General features: G+C 31.3%; 1 protein-coding gene across 3 annotated transcripts in view; it reads left to right on the top strand.

Annotated features, from left to right (window-relative positions):
• The window catches only part of LOC126820672 (homeobox protein OTX2), a 47,693-nt gene that overhangs the window by 20,758 nt on the left and 10,980 nt on the right, over positions 1–15,955 (top strand). The window contains exon 1 of one of the 3 annotated variants that reach the window (XM_050548806.2): positions 6,663–6,974. The exons of the other annotated variants lie outside the window; for them this stretch is intronic. The gene's annotated coding sequence lies outside the window, so the exon portion shown is untranslated. Of the gene's footprint in view, positions 1–6,662; positions 6,975–15,955 lie in introns of those variants that run through there. 3 annotated transcript variants of the gene reach the window in all.

Genomic DNA, 15,955 nt, shown 5'->3' with positions numbered 1-15,955 from the left:
TTGTTTTCTTAGTTTTAATATATAAATATAAATCTGGTCTAATATATATGCAGATGGGGATTTCGTGATAATCTCAATTCATGGAAATAAAACCCAAATCATATTTCAAATCCTGTTATATTAAATAATAAGTAAAATATTATACATATGTATGATCTAGTACTTATCGGGATATACACTTAAATCAACCTTAGAAAGAAGACAAAAGAATAAATAAGATACAGTACAAAATATTGTCTGTTTGAGAAGGTAGATCATTCTTGGATTCATGAAAAACTTAATTCTTAGAATGTTGATGAAAATCTTGGTCTATATTGATCAACACTGTCTATATACTTTTGTAGACTACTTGTTGTCTCGTCTAATTTGGATGTTATTACTCTGCGATGTTTGGAGAGAGAGAGAGAGAGAGAGAGAGAGGGGGGGGGGGGGTCGTCGACCCAACACAAACTAGGTCTTTTTATAATCCACATATACAGTATTATAGTATATCATTATTTCACTTGGGTGCAGGTGTCTTTAGCTATGTGGGGAAGCCGAATATCACAGAGGAAACCCGCGATGTTAAGCTGTCGACCCTAACTACAATTCTTTCAACAAACGATAAACGCCAGTAAATATTTACTGGGTCAAACTATTTCCGAATACCATAATAGGTTATTTCTATCATTATTAAAAGTCTGATGTTTAGAAAGATAAATATTACCAGAGATTTAAATGGTTTTAATCACCGTAAGCTGAAGATGCATAATACACCAATAGAATGTCTCTTTGTGATCGGTTTTCATTGATGAGAAGAAATTAAGACATTTTACTTAAAATTACAGACTAAAAGACTGTTTACAAATATAAAAAAACATCGTAAAAGCAATTTATTTTTAATAAGAGAACACTTAAGAAAAGACTATCTGTTTGAGGGTTGGATTAAGAGAAGATTATATAGCGAATGTATTATAAATTAGTGGTTGATGGGGTATATACCTACTCATATAATATACGCAGTATGTAATCCCTACATTAAGAATTGAAAAATAAGTCGGGAATTTTGTCAGCAGATCTTTGTCCTCACCAGTGGCTTAAATATGATAATACGTGCAGGATTTGTCACCCTGTTTAGCTTCTGATCAAATTGCTATATAACATGTCTTATATTGAAAAGAGAGTGTTCTATTAAGCAGTAAAGACATTTGTCAGAACATGTCATTTGTACAAGGGCAAAACGTTCTTTTCGTATTCTATTACATAGGACTTAATCCCGATCAGAGAAGGGGATTAATTATTATGAAATTGTTTCATTAGAATAGTATTATTAATTATTAGTGGTTGATTGATTAACGTACAGGTGTGGGTATATTAAATAACCATCTTAATACGAGAACTGTAACATATTCCTGTGTAACTTACCGTGAACAAACTTAAAGAAATTACGTAGAAGCTCTTGGATGGAATAAACAAAACGAAAAAAAAAACCCCAATAAAAAAAACAACAACTATAAAGTAGTGTTTATTGACAGACTCCGAAAAAATATAGTACCGTTAATTGTTTCTTTCGCTAATCGGAACTTTTTGTGAAAGTTTGACATTTTTAAAATATCGAGTCCATGACCATAAAGACGACTTAAAACGTGTCATTATAATATAGTTTATTTTTCAAACAAAAAATCTTAGATACATTGATATGTATAAGTCAATATTAGTTATTACTGAGAGAAATTTGATAAGAAACACCTCTTGATATCGGTTAGAAATCGACAAGGGGACAGATGCTGTAATGGGCCCTGTAGTGTGCTACTTCTTCATTTTTTACAATGATATAAAAAATGATTTTTACCACTGATAATATTAAAGACAGTAAATGCTTGTTGAATAGAAGAGAGAAATAGTGGCCTGTAGAAACTAAGTTATTGTGTTTATTGACACAGAGAACAAGAAGGAAATTAGAACAAGAGAATTTAATTGATTTTTCCACTGTCTCTCGCCATCTTTAAACAATCGATAATAAAGATTCAAATATACCGATAAATCGACATGGTGTTAAACAAATAAATATACAGGATGATTAAAATATAAGCTTATAATATTTCCTCTTACTAGATACTAACAACCATATTATATCGAATATTGGTAATAAATATACACAAAGCTTATCTTTTGAGGGGCGTTTTCCTTGTCACATCTTTTTTTTGATATTAAATATAAAATATATAAGAATAATTATAATAAAAGGATGAGCGTATCGATAGTTCTTTAAATGCGGAAAGTATAAAATGTTCTCGTCTAAACTTCCAGCCCATCCCCATCCCTAACCTTCCGCTTCCCACCCTCCTCAAGGTTCTATTTATAGACAATGTGTTCTGCTAATCTTTAATCAAATGAACTAAGCTTTCGTAATCAAGAAATATAAAAAATTATAACAAAAGAGCTTTCTTGTTACATCATGTCGGGACAACATTTACGTTAATATTAAAACACCAGTGGTCTGAACAAGTTTTACCCGAATAATTTTAATTTAGTAGCTAATTTAATCATTGTATAAGAGAAAAGTTATTATGGTAATCCGACAACAGTATGCAGGGAAACAGTATTGATCTTACAGGCATTCAATGTAAAAACGTAAAAAATATATAGACAAATTCTTTCAATCTGTTATAAATGTTAACAAATGCAAATAAAAAAACTCAAAGAATCATATGAAAAAAATGAACATCACCTGATTCATTTTTCTATGAGTAGCATATACACTCTATGTATGATTATTTTTAGCCAATCCATTTTTTAAAGAAATGAACGTAATTTTTACTTTATTGAAAATAATACGTGTGGAAAATAAAAGACAATATAAGGGTCTAGGCTATTCCATTATCGAATCAATGTCTACAGTGATAAATTATAATATATATGAAAAGCAAACAACGGATATCAATTACAATTTCTAAAAAATGGAATACGAAATAATTAAGCGAGATGAAACTGTTCAATATTTATTTCATACGATTACACGAATTTGTAATTTATTCGAGAATTGCACATTTTATTATGTTTGTTGGTTTTTTGCCACAATTACCCTTTCCAAGTTGTTCTGCATTCTAATATTACAGTATTATTAAAGGTGTTAAAATAGAACACTTATCGCAATTAAACACTTTATCTTCTATATTGTAAAATATACGCAAACATTTAACTTATAAAGAACGGATCAGTTTTAAAATTAGTTTTGAGTGGCTGACCATTGCTGAAAAAACACCACTCACAAGTTAATGAGTTGAAGATGAAACAGTTAATTAAGTCTCATCTTATTATTTAACGGTTAATTATCTATATCAATTATAATAAGTTACAGGTGTTTAAATGTCGAGTAAACGGTTTTTATTCACGCAGAAGTCTACTTTTGATAAAATATGTGTGTATATATATTAGACGAATAACCTTCCCGTCTAGAATCACATTTAAAAAAACAGTAAATTATTAAATACCGCTGATATTTAGAATACATTATATGAAAATCATCCTATTTATTATGCAATCATTTTTCAATTTTTTTTAGGGTGAAGGTGTAATAATGTCCTTTATCTACTTTTGCTGATCTTTAGTGGGCTTTATTTTAATTCCAGTCAGGCCTATTCATTGGCCTACATTGAAAACAGAATCCTAAACCTAAGATTTCGAATACTTTGTTTGAGATTAATACCCATCATTTCTATAGGCCTACAATACATTTTTAGAAAGATACTGGAATGGTAAATGTTGGCATTATTATAAAGTAATATTGTTTTATGTAAATAGTAAATAAAAAGGAAAATAACAAGAGAAGTAGCAGCGTTTTAATATTTTGACAATAGTAAATACGTTTTATTTACATTTTCAGGTTTATATTTTACTAAACGCAACATCAAACCAGAGAGTCAATGTCTAATACATTAATATTAAATAACTTGTGTCAATAACAAGGGTAAATGGGGTTAATATTACGTTGAAAGCAGTTTTCTTTATACAAAGAGCATGCCCCATTTATAAACATATTACTTGAATAAAATAAACCATAAAAACAAAATGTGCTGAAAAGTGTTATTTTGTCTTCTAATCTTATACTCAATCAATTTATATCTGTAAACTTATTTTTTTCGATACCAATCGCTGAACTATTGTTTTTTTCGTGGTGTTGGTGAGATTTCCACAAAAACACCCGTTTTGCTTTTTACATTAAAAATATGGTGTTGTTGTGAGAATATTAATTACACTGCTCATGTAATCTACTGGAAAATAATCAATTGTTCATGTACGTGCATTATTTTACTTTGATCAATGTTTGGTTGAGGAAAGGAAATTCTGATGATTTCCAAATTAAGTATGGTAACGTCTGCGTATTGTAATTCCATGAAGCCTAGAAAGTTTAAAAAAAAACCCCAAATAAATAAATAATCCGGATTTGATTGTTTTTACCATGCATGCAGTTTACACTTGTCAATCTTATCATGCATAAATTACCTTAAAAAAAAAAAAAATGAAAACGTGTCATTTTAATGCATTTAAAATACCACCAACGATGAAATCACATAAAATCACACCCCAACTAAATACCTTTATAGAAGAAGATCAGACTAGATATGCATGAACTACTAAGGTTGATAAAAATGTTAATTATTTAATATTAAATATAATATTTCCACGGCCTGTATCCCACTATAGATTACTTCTCATACAAAATCAACCAAGCGAACGTTTCACTTCATTCATATTCTCTCAAATTATCACAAAGAAAATTAATTTGAAGTTGCTTTTTTTATTACTTAATAATTTCTCTCAATATATTAACCTTTGTTGGTTTATAAATTATGATAAATTGTTAACAGGATTTATAAAAAGGGCACATTTCCAGAAAAAAAAAATTATTAACAAGATATTTTGTTTCCACGGACACTATGTTTTGAATTAAGATAGAAATTCCTTCTTATTAAAAAATCGATGCAGCAAAGATCTAAATTAGTCCAATCTAAACATCTTCATATGGGGATTTTATTTTTTAAATATAAATTATCATTGATTAATGGCCACTTGTGAAATATTCTTATGGTGTGATGTTGTATTAAGAGTATATTATAAAGTTATAAACATCGTATGAATAAACATCAAACATTTCCTTCAGGCTATTACCGCTTATTGTTCCTTTTCCCAGCATGCCCTATCTGTCGCCTGTCGTCTGCTAATGACAATTATTTCCGCCATGCTTGACAATCTATCGCTTAATCTTCCATTTGCTTGCTTCGAAAATTTTCTTGGCGACGCTTCGTGAAAAATATCGAGTCTATTAAATCACAAAGCCCGAATAGATTTTGAAGAGTTGAATGAACATTGAACTAATGAAAACAACATTTTGAAGGTTAAGCTAACTTCTTCAGAGTAACGGTTTCTAAATTGAAGGTCGTTGTAAAATATTGATAACGGATTTATCACGACTCGTGCAGAAACCAAGACACTACTTGACTCTTGAAACACTTCCACACATCCCAATAAATTAAATAAAAGCATCAGAAAAAACAACAATTCAAATAACTGTAATACGCCATATTTTACACCACGTTTTCATTAATCTGATTTGCCCTCTGTGGACTACAAATCGAATTAATTAAAAGACAAATCTGATTTCTTTTTTAAACCATTCCTCACAATTTTATTTCTCATTAACCTAGGTGGGCTATTCTCCAAGGAAACAACATAGTATTTTGTATTTATTTACCAAAATGGACGATCGGCTGATCTATAAAGCTGTCACACTTCATCAACAATGTCCCCAATCACCTAAACATTTTTTTTACAGACTGCAAGACACATTTATCAACAAAACAACATTCACATTATCACATTTTTCTGAAATTTCCCCATATGAACAACACGAACAACCTTAGCACACATGTCAAAATTACTTTTTTAAATCAAATTTTCTAAATCCAACACTCACGATTATCATTTTATGTTTTAATATCAGGTCTTCGTTAAAATGTAATAAACGAATATCACGTTCCTAGTTTCCATGACAACATGATCCTAGCCTGTAGACGGTGTCATTGTAGTTTCTAAAACACTGGAACCTTCCTGTAAAATTCGAATCTGACTTTCTGTCTTTAAAATATAGTCACTTTTGTTATGAACGTTAAAAATGAAATGCGCTCTGTTTGAAAATGCCAGGTTTTATAGCAAGATTGTGTGTGTGTGAAAGTAGTTTTCTAAAGTATGCTCTTAATATTAAGTCTTATCCATGCTAAGAAGGTCTGATCTTATTTAACTTAATGCGTTAAACAGTTTATTTTCTGTTTGGTTAGTGAAATACCCATGTTAACTTCGATAGCACGAATACCCTCCCAACTCGCCTTCTTAATAACGAATTAAAATCGAATAAAAGATTAGAGAAATAGGGAACATGCTTTGTTTGGTAGAAACCCATCATATTATCATTCAATATGTACTAAAACTAAGTCAAATTTGTACGGGTCAAAGTTCAACATCGAGGCGTTTCTAAATTTTGACAACTAGTCGTGCGCAAGAATATTTTCTATCGGGGAATAGTGAATAATATTTTGTGATTGGTTGAGGCGGGGCTGTAGGCGGGGACTAGTTTTATTTATCTGCGTAACACGTTGGGGAGATACGGTATGAAATCTAGTAGCCAACTAGCATTTATAGCATCTAAGCTGATTTTACGGTGCTAAGCCGAAGTTTCACTCCGTTTCAATAATCTTTAAAGTAACTTTATATTATATTTTGCGTATTGAACGTTAAGGCGATCAAGACAGTGAATTTTGATCAGATCGCCGTGAACTGTGTACAAGGTAATCGGTGTTCTTGAGTCGTATTATCAGTAAATCTAGTAGAACTCTTTTAACATATTGACGAAGTTTTTAGTGTGAAAACAATCAACAAAGGAACAGGATTTACGTTGAAATACATCTCACCGTCTTCATTTTTTGTCAATAATTCAGGTAAGTGTAAAACATGTTATAATACAAGAATTCCGTGTGTCAAACCCACCCCACTTTGTCTACCTGTACCGTTATATTGTATTAATCTTGGTCATATCATCACACGAAGAAATAGTTAATTGGATACTCTTCTAGTATAATGATAATAATAATAGCTAACAAATAGAAAGATAAGATAATGAAAATGTTATCACGGGATCTGAAATTTTTAATTGTCATCTTCGAGTTTTTATCCATGTTTGCCCGATATTTTAATCACAGCCCGGATGACTGTTCTACATTCCAGGAGAATGAGGTATAAATTTTATTGTTGATAAAAAAATCTTTCAAAATAAATAAACTAAATGGCAGCGACAATGGCAGTACATTCGTTGTAAACAAATGATATTCGATGGTGGTGATGGGAGTCCAATCTATATCACGATAAATCCACCACTTCCTACATGACAGCTAAGCCTTGCTAGAAAGGACCAGAATGACCTACACTGAGTTGATGTTTATTCCGTCGCCATCATTAAAAATATATCGCCGATATATCGGTTTATTTCGTTGTTTACAGAGGAACATAGCCACTTTTTATCGTAGGAAATGGTGACGCGACGTAAAATAAATCTGTTCATTTAGCTGTCGATTATTAAAACCTCATTATAATTCATAAATTCCCCTTTTATTTATATTACTCAAGCTTATACATTAATTATTACGCTTCGCTAAAATGAATAAATGAGATAGAATACTATATAATGGACACCATGTGATACATATTTTAAAATTCACATCGTTTCGTCTAAAAGTGTCCCGTTGTATTTGTAGATTTTTTTCTAAGACACAACTTTGTTATTGTGTAGACTCAATTCAATTGACTTTTCTGGTTCTCACTTTTCACCGCTAACGCAGCCTCGCCTTGCTTTGAGCGACGTTCACTATTTTTAATAGCGATCCCCTTTCACTGAAACAGAGCAAAGATTCTTTCACCGTGAACCGTATTCGTTATTTTTCTCTAAGCAATCTTACAATGACAATAACTCTCATTCACTTCAGTAAAACGATTTCAATGTTGGCGAGATTTCATTCAATTTCACACCAATATATCCTCGACGCAACTTTTTGTTAATCGCAGAGCTGTCAAAAATATTAACTGTGACGTTTTAAGAGCTTCTTTTAAAACGAAGCTAAGAATACTATTTTACTGTTTGTATAGTGTTATTGAGATGCTTTGTATAGGAACTGAAAACCGTGCATTTCTATTCATACTCAATAAAAAGGCAGTTATTTCTAAACATATCAAAAGATTAATTGAATATATGAGTTATATTAATAGCGAGGACACGACAAGTGTTTTTTTACCTTTGGAGAAGACCTCTTAAAGTCCTTGCCAGCTACCCGCAAGGGCTATAATATGTTATTTTATTAGGATATACTATTTCAAATAAACATACTTTAAAATCAGCTAAAATCCAAACCCAATGCTATTTACATAGCAAATACAAACTTTAAACATGTCCAATAGAGTAAAAATAAAATCACAAATCAATTTAGTATTACAAACAAATTGTTTATGTAATAACACTATATATTTAGATGCAATAAAATATATAGAAATATTGTTGTATTTTATTATGACAAATATGCATTATGAAAAGGGGCGAAAAAGTTGGTAAATGGAGACATAAATATTTAAACTATTAGGCTTAAAAATAATTCTCCCGCTTAAAATTCATTCATTCGTAAAATGACTTCTAAATTGAGGGATTAATATATAATACTTTTAAATATTTCTAAAATTCATTTTGAGATTATTTATTGAGTAAATTAGATCTAAAATTCCAGTGAAATATATATATATGTCAAGATTAATAAAGCAAATGTAAGGAATGCAAGTGAAACAATGTGCTGGAACAAATCTTTGTTTATACATGTAAGCTGCGAGAACGTAAGGATAGGATTTTGGACAACCTGCCATAATTTAGGCAAGAAATTATCATCGAGTTTCTAAACGTGTGTTTTGTGTTCAAAACGTGAACACCTCGATATCCCTTATCTTGTACAGCCATTTTACTAAGCAGTGACAAAATGTCGACATCACGCCTGTTTGCTTTCTTTAACCTTGTCTTCTCAAAACAAAATCTCAAATCTTTTATGGCGAGTCAGGCAAAAAACACTTAGTAGAATATGTCAACCTCAATCTATTTCATGCAAATATTTCAAGAGGAAGTTTCAGTTACGCCAGTTGAAACGCTTGAGAAATAGTTAGCGACTCAAGGCGGGGGATCTTGACAGAATTCTCCCCCAATGTGTACGTTCCCTAGGTAACAGGGTAATGTATGTCTGGTATAAGGCGGGTACAAGGTGGAGTTGTGACGTAATATTGTTTGTCATATTTCTATATAATCAGCTGTCACTAGACATGGATCAACATTACAAAATATGGCGAAAAAAACAAACATAGCAATTGATCTCGAAGAAGGTAGTAATAAGTTGGGCAGGGTGGGGAAGGACAGATACAGGTATCAAATAACGAACACTTATCGCCCGTTTCTCATGGGTACACTGCACACTGAGCATGAACATTAGGAAACAACTTATATATATGGTCACTTATTTCTGGGATTTAATCTTCAAGATTTGATAATTTTTACCCTTTTTTTATTACTAGTATATATTTAAAATATCGGATGAGGAATACAATCGAATTACACAGTTACCGCTGTTGTCGACACATCTATTTCCCTGGTTAAAATAATAACTTATTGACAGTTGTTTTGAAAGTAGACATGAATTTGTTTGTAAATTATGATATATTATTGAGTAAGGAGATGTATAACCTCGATGAATTAATGATCAAATCAATTAGCATACAATACTTGACCATGTTGTTGAAATATTTGACTAGAAGCGATAAGAGACACACCACCACGCGGTGATGAATTATGAAATTAACCAACTATCGGATATTTGTCCTTCTCGGAGGCGAGTTTCTATTTGTTATTCTGTTATGTTGTCTTAATTGACGCCATTAAATGGTTGTTTACTCTATAGGGAGATGAGAGGTTCGTTGGACCAGGGTAGAAGGTCTGTATCTCTATTTCTTCATCGTGCAGGGCGTGAGCAGACATTTCCGCTGATCGTGTATTTCTCAAAAGTAGTGTTATTTGGACGCAAATGATTAAATATCCTCTTAATTGATCAAAATCAAAACTTTAAAGATTGCGGAAAAATTCTTTAACCATTAGCAAATAAATTAACACGAGTGGAGACCAAGTGACAGCATTCAACTGCGAAAGAAATTCTTGAAAAAATCTGAATTCTTGTGGCCTAGATTTTTTTTTATAAACCATAAACTTATTTTTGAAAAATGCGATCAGAAACTTGCAGAAAGAAGTAGATGCATGCTATTATCACATAATAGATAAAATACAAGTAGTTACCTACTAGTCGATCGTTTATTTCTAGCGTTGCAGGTAAAATGTACAATCTATTATAAAGTCAATTCAGCCCCAAAGCATGATGAAGCAATATACTGTAGCCAGAAGATGATTTACAATTTGCGTTATTTTCAGCGTTATTAACGTTATTCTCCGAAACATTACACTGACTTTAAATAATGGTTCCATTTTATGCTTTAAAGTCATAACATAAAAACTACCTTAAAATGTTTCTTATATTTGCTTATATAATTATTTGCCTATAATAAGCTGTCAAAGTCAACTTATTAAGACATTCAGTGGCGTAAAAACACCAAGAAATAGGACCATGATAAGAATTGAGCAATAATGATAGAAGTCTACGTTGTTGAACAAACGAACAAATTGAGAAAATAACGGTTATCTCAACACAGACTTATCATTTATTTTCTTATTTACCAAGTCGTGGCTATATGATAAAACCTATAGAAACATATCATATAGACATAGTATTGGTCTAGAATGGTGGTAAAAGGTCAATCTATAATATGATAAGATATATATACAGGTTAAATTACTTATATATATGCTCATCATCTTTATCTATTTTATCATAGTCTTTTATATTCAATATCACCCTTTAATTATTTATTTATTAATACTAGTACTTGGTCTTGATAAAAAAATATTTGTGAAGAGAAGGCTCTGATGACACGACCTTATACCAAAATAATCTTAGGACACAATGTTAGTACATTGTCTTACTATAGAATATGAGTAAATTATCTGAAAATTTCCCTAGATTACAATGCTAGAAAACGATCTGAAATTTTCTGAGAATATAATAGAATTGTTGTACATAATCTGATATACATAATCCAACCTTGGTACCCCATCTGAATTTTTTCTGTTCTTGGAATTAAATGCTAATGCATAATTTAAGGCTAGCAGCTGATCTGAAACCTTTTTAGGATGGAAAGCTGTCTATATTTTCTTCCTTGGAATAAGATGCTGGCAATTCGTTTAGTATAGAATACTAAAACATCATTTGAAAATGTAAATCTTAAATTATTTAGAACAGAGCATCAATTTCTGATTTAATATTTTCAAAATTTGCTCGCATTCGAATTTAATAACAAACATATACTTATTCTAGGAAAGAGATTTTTGTTCATCTGTCAAGATAGGGACAGCATTTGGTCGTATAATGTTGTAGAAGTAATCTCTCTGAGATACTTTACATTGAATGTACCTGATCATTTAAACTCTTTGCATTGAATTTAATACTAGCCGATCTCAAAAGACGCGATTTCCACCAATCCAGTCTTTTCAACATTTTGTTTAAAATAAAATAGATCATATTTTTAGTGAAACTAAATTTCGAACAGTTCATATTGCATATAAGAAATAAAAACAGCAACAAATTCTTTTGAGCTCTTAGAATTTTTTTTTCTTTTTTCAAGTAAATGAAATACGCCAATCATTTTTCTATGTTTATTTATAGTTTTGATTGATTGAATATGAATAAATTGTGCTCTTTGACGGAATGACCCTTGACCCACGTATAGTTTAATATTGATCAGTGGTGTTTTTTGTGATTGACTTGTATGAAAGTAATCGATATGTCATCGAGGCGGGTAACAGATTTATTTCTCGCTTCACAAAAGGCGTTGAAATTAAACAGATTTTCAGTGTGCTGTTATAGCAGGTATATAATGACTGTATGTATAATATAGAACAATAACTAGAGAAATCTGTTACTTCTACTCTTTATATCACATTCGATTTATTTAACATCATAATAAATACATAATATAGATTCACTTTATATTTCTTCACAAACTACTCCACTTTTTGTTCGTATAACAAAGTAATAGCTACCAAATATGTTATTTTTATGGATTTGTATATGTTATAATATTACAATATCAGGCAATTTACAAATAAAGGGAAAAAAATATTCAATCTTAAAATTTAGAAAGACATTATCTTAAAAATGTATTTAAATATAAAATTGTTCAGCTTCTTGGTAATCTTATTGTAAATTTCTCAGTTTAAGAATTGTTGATGTACAATTCATCATCCCTGCTGAAAGTCAGAAAGGGTTTTGTCACCGCCGGATACGGAAGTGGAGGTAGATCGCACGTGAAGGTGACATACTGTTGGTTAGTTGTTGATTTGATTGACACCCCGGGTGACGTTTCTTCCATCTAGTTGAATGTTAATCCCTTGTTTGCTATCGCTTCCTTCAAGTACTCCCAAAATATCTCAACTGCCTTTATATCCTTATGCACCTGTGGTCAATGGAATTGCTCATCACCTGTGACTGGTATCAAACACTGGTATTGTGCAGATGACCATTGTCCACTACTTGCAAGTGACTACCGCCCGGGGCTACCCACCATCACGCTACACTGACATAATACAAAATCACAACCAATTTCATTTTAGCAGTAATTGTATTCAAGAGAAATACGATTGAAATGTCGATTAGTTCACCTACTGTTTGAAGTTGATGAAAGTCACAATATTGAAGATTTTGAAATTATAGCCGACTAAAGAATACAGGCGAAACTGACATATTTTTTCCTCCGTTTATTGAACTGGTAATATGGAACAATGAATCTTTTTACTGAATTTCATGAATAAATAATAGAGATGGTTGAATTCCAATGAATGGTCCTGTCTTTGATAAAGACGCATCTTTTGTAGAATTTGTCGGTTGGTCATACATATTTGAATAATATATCTTAACAATACGAGACTCTCTAAATAAATGTAAATTAAAACATAAAACTACAAATAAAGGCTGTTTTGGATAAATCTGTTAGTTGATTGCAGTCCTCCTTATGTTAGTTATACACTGGAAATAAATAAATAGTCTATCAAATTTGAATGACAAAAACTGAATGTTATAGTGTCCTTTTAACTGTTGAGTACGGGAAGTAATTACATTATACAATTCTTTACTTTTTTAAGGGACATTTTTTATTACTTTTTGATGACACTGAAATAAATATAACGCTGTGTTACTACTTAAAATAGTATTTTCGTTTTCTTTTTAAAAATAAACAAATATTGAAAAATAAATAAATAAGTGATGCATTGACTTGTATGATAACCAACAATAAAACCTTAAAAAATACCATCTACACACTTTATATAGGTAAATAACTGTTTCTAATGCACTTTTGTATTATTTTTAAATTCCTTGATTACGAACAGATTACTTGGTCAAGTATGAGTATAACAATTTACAGTTTAGTCGTGGTTTAATCGTAGAGAGATCGACTATAAAACGTATAAAGGGAAAATTACATTTTATCCTGAGAAATTTCCATATGTGCAATATGTCCCCACTACACATCACACATTGTGTTCTACCATTTCATATCAATATTCTCTTACGGGTAGATTGGTTTAATTACAATATTACATAGGTTTCTAGTTTATTTGGTACGTAACAAGACAGTAGGGGGTTACAATTAACCAACGTTTTAAGGCGATTAGAGTCCTGTGCTGGCGCTCGTTCCATTTCATCTCGCCGCTCGATCGCGTAATAATGGCGGTTAATACGTAGATTATGATGATTAATCGACGATAATATTCCGACTACACCTCGATTAACTTATTAAAGCATCAAATAGCGTGTTAACTCTGCCTAGGTGATTAGCAAATTAGTTTGTGTGTCTTTTTATCGATTCGTTTCGGCATCGCTGGCAAATTAGGAGGGAAAGCAAACGCAACCAAAAGACAAAACATGCAATATTCTTCTCGGTCGCGCTTTCGCATCTTTGTAAGTTACCTATTTACGCTGATTAATGTGTATATGGTACATGACGCTTAACAAAAAATGAATAAGACACGAGTCAACTTAACATAATTAACACGTGGGAAATACAATGGATGCTAGTAATGAAATGGACGCTTAATGTTTTCACTCGAGTTAATTATATTTAGATTGTATGGATGATTTTCGTTCTTGAGTCTCTTGACGGATCAACTTTCATTTAATGAAAATCTCAGCAAGGGACCTTCGTGAAATATTCATCGCCAGTGTAATTTATCTATTAGCACGTTATAAAACTATAAGCCATAGAAAAAATCCCGCACCACAAAATGATCATCCCCACCCTTGATGTGTCCCTTATCATGTTTATGCTCGCATTTACTACTGTAGATTAATAGAGGGTTAACGGTGCATTCAACAGACTATAACAAAGTCGTGGGTATATAATTTGATGGTATCTTAGCGTGATGAAAATCGTGACAACAAATGTTATAGTTTTTTACTTTGATATTACTCAGAGACCGCCGCCATAGAATTTAGTCATTAGATTCGTAATCCGTAAAAAGCGGAAAAAATCTAATAGACGCTAATGGGAGATAATAATATAGGCGTAATGCACGTTGTTAACTAATATATTCCGTTTATGATATGGATGATAAATGACATTGATAAACAACTAATTAATTAAAATATCCACAACGTTCATTTAACACTGGTAACGAAGTTTTTCATGTCAATAAGATAATTACACGTGCTTACTTATACAAGTAGACAACCACTATTTTGTTGCTTGGGATCGGGTATATAGAAAGAGTGAGTTTATTTGACCTTGTATTCGATACATGTGAATTATTTCTATAAATATTGTACCTTCTTCGATCGTAAAAGGGAATTCAAACTTCAAGAGTCCACAATGACAAATTGTAATAGTAGGTCTGTGTTGACTTCGCCACTGGAACTCAAGTCGACGGACATTGCAGTGGTAAAGTATTATCAAGAATTCTATAGGTTAAGCATACAATGTATCGTGCACGACACCCACAACTAGTATATACGTAAAGTGTTAAAAGGAACCACGGGATTGATTTGACTAAATTTCTAAATCCAACGCAACTTAGTAAATTGCAATCTGCAAACTGATCCTCAGTCTAGTTGTTTTAAAATAAAAGTAGATATCATGGATATTGTGTTACCTTTGCAAGCTTGACCAATAAAACATATTATTGTATGATTAAAAGGGAGCAGCATGTTATGATGGCCTATAGCTAATACTTTCCAGGTTTACAGCACTGGCCAGTTAGATATATCCAATAGATAAAACAATAAGTTACCTGTTGATCTAGGAAACCTTTTGTATTTTCTTTTTTCTTACTGGTGGTTAACGTTCGCTTCCACCAGTGATATCGCAAATATTGTTTTGTTTTATTTTAGTATTCTCTTTAGTTATATTTTCATAGATGACGTTAGCATACCATTTTAAATACCCTCTCAACTATATATAATGTTGTATATTTTATCCATAGCTTTAAAGTATGGTTGGTTCACATGATACCAGATGTACATTTTATGTTATAAAGCTGTTTTACATTTGTTTACCATGCATTAAATCATTTACCTGACAAATTCGTCTTTTACTTCTTGAAATCTTAATTACTGCATCAGCGCTCTAGGGGGTTTAGGACGGTTGGTAGAAACTGAATTTTCGATTTGACTTGATTAGACTTTACAGTTTCATTTAGACTACATGCATAATATGAGAAAATATTGTCGTGTCATTTCGGAGATAT

This window comes from Patella vulgata, chromosome 5, assembly GCF_932274485.2.
Source record: "Patella vulgata chromosome 5, xgPatVulg1.2, whole genome shotgun sequence".
NCBI classification, from domain to species: Eukaryota; Metazoa; Mollusca; class Gastropoda; family Patellidae; genus Patella; species Patella vulgata.
The sequence above is the reverse complement of the archived record's forward strand: the minus strand, read 5'-3'. Positions and strand labels throughout refer to the sequence as shown.